The following is a 9,247-nucleotide window of genomic DNA, read 5'->3' on the forward strand; positions in this document are numbered from 1 at the left end:
AGTTAATCTTCCCTCTTCCTGCACCTAGGTGCTTAAGCTTCCTAACCTACACCGCACAGACTCCTGGGAATGTAGTGGGTGTAACTTTCCAGGAGTCTGTGCACTCCCCAGTCTTGAAGAATCATGTGACTTGGACAGTACAGGTGCTGAAACCTGATCTGAAACCTATTACACTGCTTGTGCAGCACTGAGCATGTGCGAGATCTGCAAGGCTGAAATCCAGGAAGTCATACAGCCTGGCTTCATGATGCCCACACTTAAGATGGCCCCAGTCAATTTCTATTTTATAAAGTGTCTAAATGCTGTAACAACCTAACAAAACTGACCTTAGTTTACAGACTAACTTTACTAGAATACATTAAGCTTGTGTATTACAGGGGTATTTATATTTAAAAAGTGAAATTGTGGCCGGAACTCCGCTTTAACCACTTCCTCCCCGGAAGGATTTGCCCCCCTTAATGACCAGGCAATTTTTTGCGTGGTCGTGCCACACTGTACCCAAACAAAATTGATGTCCTTTTTTTAACCACAAATAGAGCTTTCTTTTGGTGGTATTTGATCACCTCTGCATTTTTTATTTTTTGCACTATAAACAAAAAAATACCAACAATTAAAAAAAAAAAAAAAAATATATATATATATATATATATATATTACTTTCTGCTACAATACATATAAAAAAAAAAAAAATTAAAAAAAAAGAATTTATTCAGTTTAGGCCGATATATATTTTTCTACATATTTTTGATAAAGAAAATCGCAATAGGCATATATTGATTGGTTTGCGCAAAAGTTATTGCGTGTACAAACTACGGGATAGATTAAGGGACTTTTATTTTTATTTATTTTTACTGGAAATCGCGGAGATCTGCGATTTTTAGCGGGACTGCATCATTACGGCGGACAAATCTGACCCCAAATGACACTTTTTTGGGACCAATGGCAGGAAAGGAGTTAACACTAGGGAGTGATCAAGGGGTTAAGTGTGTTCCCTAGGTGTGTTAAAACTGTAGGGGGATGGGCTTACTGGAACATGACAGAGATCACTGTTCCCGATCACTGGGAACAGTAGATCTCTGCCATGTGATCTGGCAGAACGGGGAATCGCCTTGTTTACATAGACAGTTCCCCGTCCTGCTTCACCTCACCGCGATCCCCGCGGTGCCCAGCGAAAGCGTGCGCCCGCTCCCGTGGTGCCCGGCGGGGGCGTGCACCCGCTATCCTCCTTGCACGGACCGATGTACAGGTACGTCGATTCGCGCAGGAGAGCCGACCTGCCGCAGTATATCTGCATGAACTGGTCGGCTAGTGGTTAAAATCATAATGTTTGGAGGTTCTGAGTAATATTCTAGAAAACAATTGCAGATTTGACATGTATGAGAGAAATGGCAGAATTGCCCCAGACTGGAGGTGGTTAAAATAAGCTATGTTGTTTTTATACTTTATAGTATAGCAGTTTCCCAAATTATTCCCTTTGATGTTTGGAGCTGTTTTTTGAATAAAATATCATTGTTTTCAATTGCACTGTTGTATTGTATATCCTTTTTTCTAGGCACCGTAATAAGTTATTATAGGAATAATGTAAACATATACAGTTATACTAGCTATACTGTATTAAATATTTTGGATGCAGCCACTAACTGATTACGTTCAACATTTCACAAAATCCGAAGAAGTAATACTAATGCCACGGCACGTACACGCGATCGGTTCATCCGATGAAAACGGACCGATGGATTTTTTCATCAGATATCCGATGAAGCTGACTTTCATCAGTCTTGCCTACACACCATCAGTTAAAAATCCGATCGTGTCCAACGCGGTGACGTAAAACACAACGACGTGCAGAGAAAAATGAAGTTCAATGCTTCCGAGCATGCGTCGACTTGATTCTGAGCATGCGTGGATTTTTGACCGATGGATTTCCCCACAGACGATCGTTTTTTTTTTTTCTATCGTTTTTTTAACCATCAGAACATTTTAAAACAGGTTCTATTTTTTTTCACCGATGGGAAAAAAACGATGGGGCCCACACACGATCGGTTCGTCCGATGAAAACGGTCCATCGGTCCGTTTTCATCAGATGAACCGATCGTGTGTACAGGGCATAACAGTATTGAAACAATACAATGTCTTAACAGAAAGGTAGTTATAACTTACCTATTGATTGCACTTGCAGGTGTAGCACGTGATGCTTTCTTTTCATTTGCTAATCTGTGTACTGTATTCTCTTTTTTTTTTTTCCAGAATAATAGTTTATTCAAGAGATAAAACAGTATAACAGGATATGCAGTACATTCTATAAATTTTTGCAGTAGCAGAAAGCATATACAGTACTGTAATATAGACCGTATCGCAGTACGGTAAAATGGACGGTTATTACTTAATCTTAATGTTGCTAATAAACATAAATTGGAATGTGCAAAAAGCCAACTGTGAAATAGGTAATAGCACCTCCAACGGGAAAGTCGCATTTGTACCTGAATCAGGGAAAGTCCATGGTATGATATAAACTGTTATCACTACATATGTAGAAAGGGCTAAAGTGCAATATAACCGCCTTTAGAACGACCAATAGGCTAGTCCCCCCTCTCAATCCACCCCCAAGGGGAGCAATACTGTGAACCAAGAGGGGGGAATATTTAATAAGTGCATAACTAAGGGGGGTAAGAAGACATTTGGTCAGTATAAGTGTACTGTATTCTCTAAGCAAGGAGTGACCGTTAGATGTTTGCAAGGAACCACAGCACGATTTTGGCTTTTTCCCATGTTTCCTTTCTCATTTGAAGAATTTGTTGTCCTTGATGTATAACCCCTCTTCACTGCAGCCATTGTGAGCCATTTCCACCTGCTCTTCATCTTCTATTTAAGATGAATACAGTACTGAATTATTTAACTACTGAAATATTAACACCATGTGTTTAAACACCTGCTTAGCTTATGTAATACTAACACAAACCAACCTAACATTATACTCACTCCCTCTAAAATATTAAAGTGTATGTAAAACCCAATTTGTTTTTTAATTTAGATAGAGTGTAAAAGGGTTAAGCCACACATGGGCCGCATTTTGGGTGGTATCGGCTGGTTCAATAGAAACTGGCCAAGATTCAGTCTGTGTGTACGGCAGCTGGTCCAACTGAAGCCAGCCAAACGTACGGCTTCTGTCAAAGGAGCATCAACAAAAAAGTTCTGCCGAACTGCATCCGATCAGCGCTCTCAGTCAAAGGCTAAGACAGTGGGCCGGATTCAGAAAAGAGATACGCCGGCGTATCTCTGAGTCCGGCCGTCGTATTTATGCGCCTTATTCCTAGAATCAGGTTACGCATAGATATCCCTAAGATCCGACAGGTGTAAGTGACTTACGCCGTCGGATCTTAGGCTGCAATCTCACGCTGGCCGCTAGGTGGCGCTTCCGTTTGTATACGCGAGGAATATGCAAATGAGGAGTTACGCCGATTCAGAAACGAACGACGCCCGTCGCTTTTTTTTTACGTCGTTTGCGTTCGTCTTTTTCCGGCATATAGTTACCCCTGCTATATGAGGGGTATGTGGGGCGTATCCTATGTTAAGTATGGCCGTCGTTCCCGCGCCAAGTTTTGAATTTTTTACGTCGTTTGCGTAAGTCGATCGCGAATACGGCTGTACGTAATTTACGTTCACGACGAAAGCATGACAAATTTGCCGACGTCATTTGGAGCATGCGCTCTGGGATTCAGTCGCGGCCGGCGCGTGCGCAGTTCATTCGGCGCAGGGACGCGCATCATTTAAATGATACACGCCCCCTACCCGCCGAATTTGCAAGTGCTTTGTAAATAAAGCACTTGCCTGAAAAACTTGCGGCGGCGTAACGTAAATCAGATAGGTTACGCGGATCTAAAGATCCGCTCACCTATCTGAATCTAGCCCAGTATGTTCCCCTATGAGCTGTCCCCCTATGAGGACAGAATAGCTCAGTGAGGATATCGATGTACTAACATCGGATTGTTAGTACAGGTTCTCTTCCTGAGCTCCATATTTTTTTTCATTCAGCCCACTTGATTGAACGGAAAAAAAAATGATAGGGCCAGATTCACATAGAGATACGACGGTGTATCTCCTGATACACTGTCGTATTTCTGACTTAGGCCAGTCGTATCTATGCGACTGATTCATAGAATCAGTTACGCATAGTTATGCCTAAGATCCGACTGGTGTAACTGTGTTACACCGTCGGATCTTAACTGCAATTTAAAAATGGCCGCGGGGGGCGTTCTCGCTGATTTACACTGAGAAATATGTAAATCAGCGAGATACGCCAATTCACGAACGTACGCGGACCCGACGCAGTGTTGTTATGACGTTTATGTAGCGGTTTTCCCGGCGTATACTTACCCCTGCTTCTATGAGGCGCAGCCAATGTTAAGTATAGCCGCCGTTCCCGCGTAAATTTTTTTTTTTTTACGTCGTTTGCGTAAGTCGGTCACGAATACGGATGGCCGTAATTTACGTTAACGCTGAAAACAATGACGTCCTAGCGACGTCATTTGGAGCATGCGCACTGGGAAATTTCGCCGGCGGTGCATGCGCAGTTAAATCGGCGCGGGGACGTGCCTGATTTAAATTGTACACTCCCCCTAGCCGCGGAATTTGAATTCCGCCGGGGGATTTACGATCCGCCGCCGCAAGTTTGGAGGTAAGTGTTTTGTGAATTACCCACTTGCCTCTAAAACTTGCGGCAGCGGATCTTAAATCACATACAGTAGATCACGCGGATCTAAAGATCCGCTGATCTATGTGAATCTAGCCCATAGTGTGTACTAGCCTTTAGAACCTTTGTCATGTTTTCATTGCTGTCTGTGTCCCTAATGGGCAGATTCACTTTGGCTTTCGGCCTTAATCAACATTCACTATTTGTAATCCTTATGATGCTAGCATTAGTAAATGGATAGGAAAGTACATCATATTTGCCTATTTTAAACTTTTTGGCCCATATTCTCAAAGAAGCTACGCCGGCGTATCTCAAAATGTGCGGCGTAAGTGTATATATACGCCGGCGTATCTATGCGCCTTACCCACAGAACCAGATACGCCTGAAAATAGGCTTCTTCCGACCGACGTAACTTTTCTGCGCTGGCGTAGCGTGGGCGCATATTTACGCTGGACGCATCTGGCGCTTCCATTGATTTTGTATTCAAATATGCAAATGAGGGAGATACGCCGATTCCCGAACGTACATGCGCCCGACGCAGGCTACGCGCGGTGCGCGTAAGCTGTACGTTCGGCCTAAAGTTACTCATAAAGCAGGGGTAACTTTGCACCAGACGTGTGCAGGTCAGCTGAAGAGCAGCTTCAGCAGCACTGTTACGGACGAGCTGAGCAACCACACTTGCAGGACAACACATCCGTATGTCAACATGCCAGGGGCAGGCATGGTCATAGCACTACTAGTGTGTTCAGAGGCGCGTAAAAGGAGGAGGGCACGGGAGGATCTACCGAATGCGCATGAACGTCTTTGGCATGGGGGATTCAGAGGTGTATCGCATCTTCAGATTCAACACTGCTGCCATCCTGGAAATAGCCACAACCCTGAATGATGACATCACCAGCCCAACACACCGCTCACATGCAGTGCAGCCACTGGTCAAGGTACTGGCAACACTCCATTTCCTCGCCAGTGGATCATTCCAGCGTACAAGTTGAGTAGTGGCTGGGATGTCACAAACCACCATGAGCAGATGTGTGCACCAGGTTGTCCCCGCAATCCTCACAAGCATGTCCCACCACATCATCCGACCCACCCATGAGCATCTGCGGCAGAAGGCAAGGGGTGATTTTGTCAGAATTGCAGGATTCCCACGCACCGTGGGGGCCATTGATTGCACCCATGTGGCACTACGGCCTCCCCGTGCCACAGAGCAGATATACCGCAATCGTAAGCATTGGCATTCCATCAACGTACAGGTGATAGCTGATGCCCAATGCCTCATATGGCACGTCCGTGCCAAACACCCCGGGGCCAGCCACGACAGCTACATATACCGTCAAAGCACCATCCCAACAGAATTCGAACAGAATTCCCAAACCAGAGGAGAGATAAACTACAATGCTGCACACATACGTACCCGTGCAGTGGTGGAACGCACATTTGGCCTCCTGAAGTCCCGTTTCTGGATAAGTCCGGGGTACCCTGTTGTATTGCCCAAACTTTGTGTGCCAGATCATCGGTGCTTGTTGCATGCTGCACAACTTCGCCGTGAGAAAGGGCCTGGAGATTGACATATGTGATGACCTGACCCCCGAACCAGACATCCCCCCCTGCCCGAGGCTACCCCGTCTGCTGAAGGAACAGCAGTCAGGAATTGCCTCGTGGAACGCATCTTTGCACGTTAAACACACACATTCATCATGGCACAAGGAGAATGCACGCATGCACACCACTGTGGTCCCTAGCTCACACACACCACATCCACATCACATTGGATTAGCCCAAGTCCACCATGCAGGACTTGGGAGCAGCAACGCCACGCCAAGGCCCCAATTATGTCGCTGTTCATTCATACCACATTCACACGGTTGTGGGGAAAACTTCTCCCCGACGACCCAGGGTGACAAACCTTACTGTCAGGAGTGTCACCCCCACATTCACACACCAGTCACACTAAAGTCTACACGCCTCACCGTGTGCAGTAATTAAGAAAAAAAAATCATGACGTGAGCAAAACCAAACAAAAAACGCTCATCACCTGAGCAAATCTAAGGCACAACAACAAAATCATGTGCCCTGTCGTGGGCCAAGCCTGGTGCCACAGCTACGGCCCTGGCTTCGTAATTGCCTGGTGGAAGCCTCGGGTGGGGGGGGGTGGGTTATCAGGTGGAAGAGCATCCCCTGGTCTCTCCCTGGCTGGCTGCCTGCCCTCCAAAGCCACTGCAATGCGGGTGAGTATGGCATTGGTCTCCGCCTGCACCAGCCGCGTTTGCCTCCCCTCCGCCTCAATGGCAGCTGTATTGCCCTGTACGGCCTCTGTCAGGGACTTCACCTCTGCCACGAGGGTAGCCGTTGTGGCTTGCAGCTCCCCCAGGCAGGTGATTATCGCTGCACTGTTGCCACCGACATCAAGAAGTGCGTCATTTATGTGGCCCGTGGAGGCCAGGCTGTCTGCCACACGACGCATCTCCACAGCTACTTCACCCATATGGCGGGTCTGGCAGTCCTGTGCCCTTGCTAAACTTTCCGGCAGGAAGTCAGGAACCCCCCTTGTCTTCCTGGTAGCCTTTCTGGGGCCAGGAGAGGCTTGGGCCCTTGTATATGGGGTGGCCCTTGAGGGAGAGGTTGGGATGGCAATGGATCCTGAGGCGCTTGATGAGATGAGGCTGGAAGTGCGAGACGGCCCAGTCGATAGGGAGGATTCCTCCAAATAGAGGCACACCTCCTGATCCATAGGGACCGCATCCTCCTCAACCACCTCTTGATTTGAGGTCTGGGCACTCCCCTCCACCAATGACTCTTGGCTTCCCAGGGGGTCAGGCTGAGGTACAGGATGTTCAGGGGATGATGGTGTGGGACGGCCACAGGCAGCAGATGGCCCCGCTCCCTCCTGGACATCTGTGGATGACACAAAACATTCACATGTTGGTGGACCCACACACTTGTCACATGTTCCCTTCCACCCCCTCACATGCTACACACCAGATAGTAGATAAAACACAATTACCTGTCCTCAAGGCCGGTTCAATGGAGTCATAGCCCTCTACTCCCTCCACTTGCTCCCTCTTAAGACAACGGGCAACCACCTGCTCCTCAGGAGTCAGCCTAAGACCAGAGGCTGGTCCACCTCCAGTGCCCCTGGCATGCTTTCTCATCTAGCCCAGTTTCTCTTTGACCTTCCTACACAGGTCATTCATCTTTTTCAAAATGTCCTTGGGCCTCCTTACCTCATTCCCAAGGGCATTGACCTGGGTGGTGATCCTCATCAGGATCTCATCCCTCTTGGCCTTACTCATGCCTTTACTCTCTGCCCCATGGAGGCGAGCATCATACCTCTCCATGGCTGATATAATCGCCCTCTCCTCTGGGGAGAAGTTTTTCTTCCTCTTATCACTCCTAGGAGCAGGCATGGCACAAAGCAAGACAAAGCAAAAGTACTTACACCACTAACAAACAGACGGGTGTACTTTTGCACTCGACGGGCGCATGTCTGGGCGTATTTATACCCTGGGCGTAAGCGGTGGGCCGGCGTATCTCAGGGGTTACGCCGGGCGTAGTTGTGAGCATGCGCAGAGGGGCGCGGGACATACGTCTACGTCACGGCGCATGCGCCGTTCGTTCGGCCCTTCATTTGCATGGGGTCACGCTTCATTTAAATGGATCACGCCCACTTCCTTCCTACTTTGAATTACGCCGCCTTACGCCAACGAATTTACGTTACGCCGGCGCAAAGTTGGGCGCATTTGCTATGAGATTACAGAGCTTGCCTCTCTAAGTTACATCGGAGTAGCGCATATGAGATGCGCTACGCCGGCACAAAGATGCGCCGATCTACGTGGTGAATCTGGGCCATTTTCTACATTTCCTTAGTCACCTCCTGTTTTCTATGCCTAGGCAAATTATGTCATATATCCCAGGAGTCTTCAGTAGGGGAGGAGAGGCTTTCTCAGCTAAGCACACCCTGCTTGCATGCATGAGATAAGGCAGGTGGATTCCAGGAAGTAAATGCAGTAATTGGCTGCCTGCCTGTGTAAATGTTGTGTAGATCCAGCCAGCACCAGCACCGCCCACTCAGTGCAGTCAGTGGCTGAGCCGCGGAGTGATACGCTGCCAGTGCCTACTCTGATCCAGGCCGGCCTTTGGGGTGTGCAAGCCGTGCAGCTGGCCAGGGCGCCATGGCAAACAGGGGTGCCGTGCGGCACACACAGTTTGCAGAATGTGTGTCACATCAGGGCCAATCCTAGACGGGGTGCAGTTCACCCAGGCGCCACAGAGGTGGGGGCGCTCAAGTGCCAGAGTGCTCCCCTCCCTCCTCCTCCCCCTTGTTGGTGTCTCTCTCGCAGCTCACATCCGCCGCGCTGTTTCCCAGGTCTGTCCTGGTCCCCCCCCCTCGCCCCACAAGCCGTGGGGGGGGGGGGGGGGGCTGCCTGCAACACTCTCCCATCTAATGCTGTCCCTCAGGGATCTTCAATGTCTCCGGAGGCAGCCTGAGTTGGTGGGCGTAGCTGGGGGTGTGGTTGCTTCCTCCGAGATCCTCCCACAGACTCCTTCACTCTGGCT

This window comes from Rana temporaria, chromosome 2, assembly GCF_905171775.1.
Source record: "Rana temporaria chromosome 2, aRanTem1.1, whole genome shotgun sequence".
Taxonomy (NCBI): domain Eukaryota; kingdom Metazoa; phylum Chordata; class Amphibia; order Anura; family Ranidae; genus Rana; species Rana temporaria.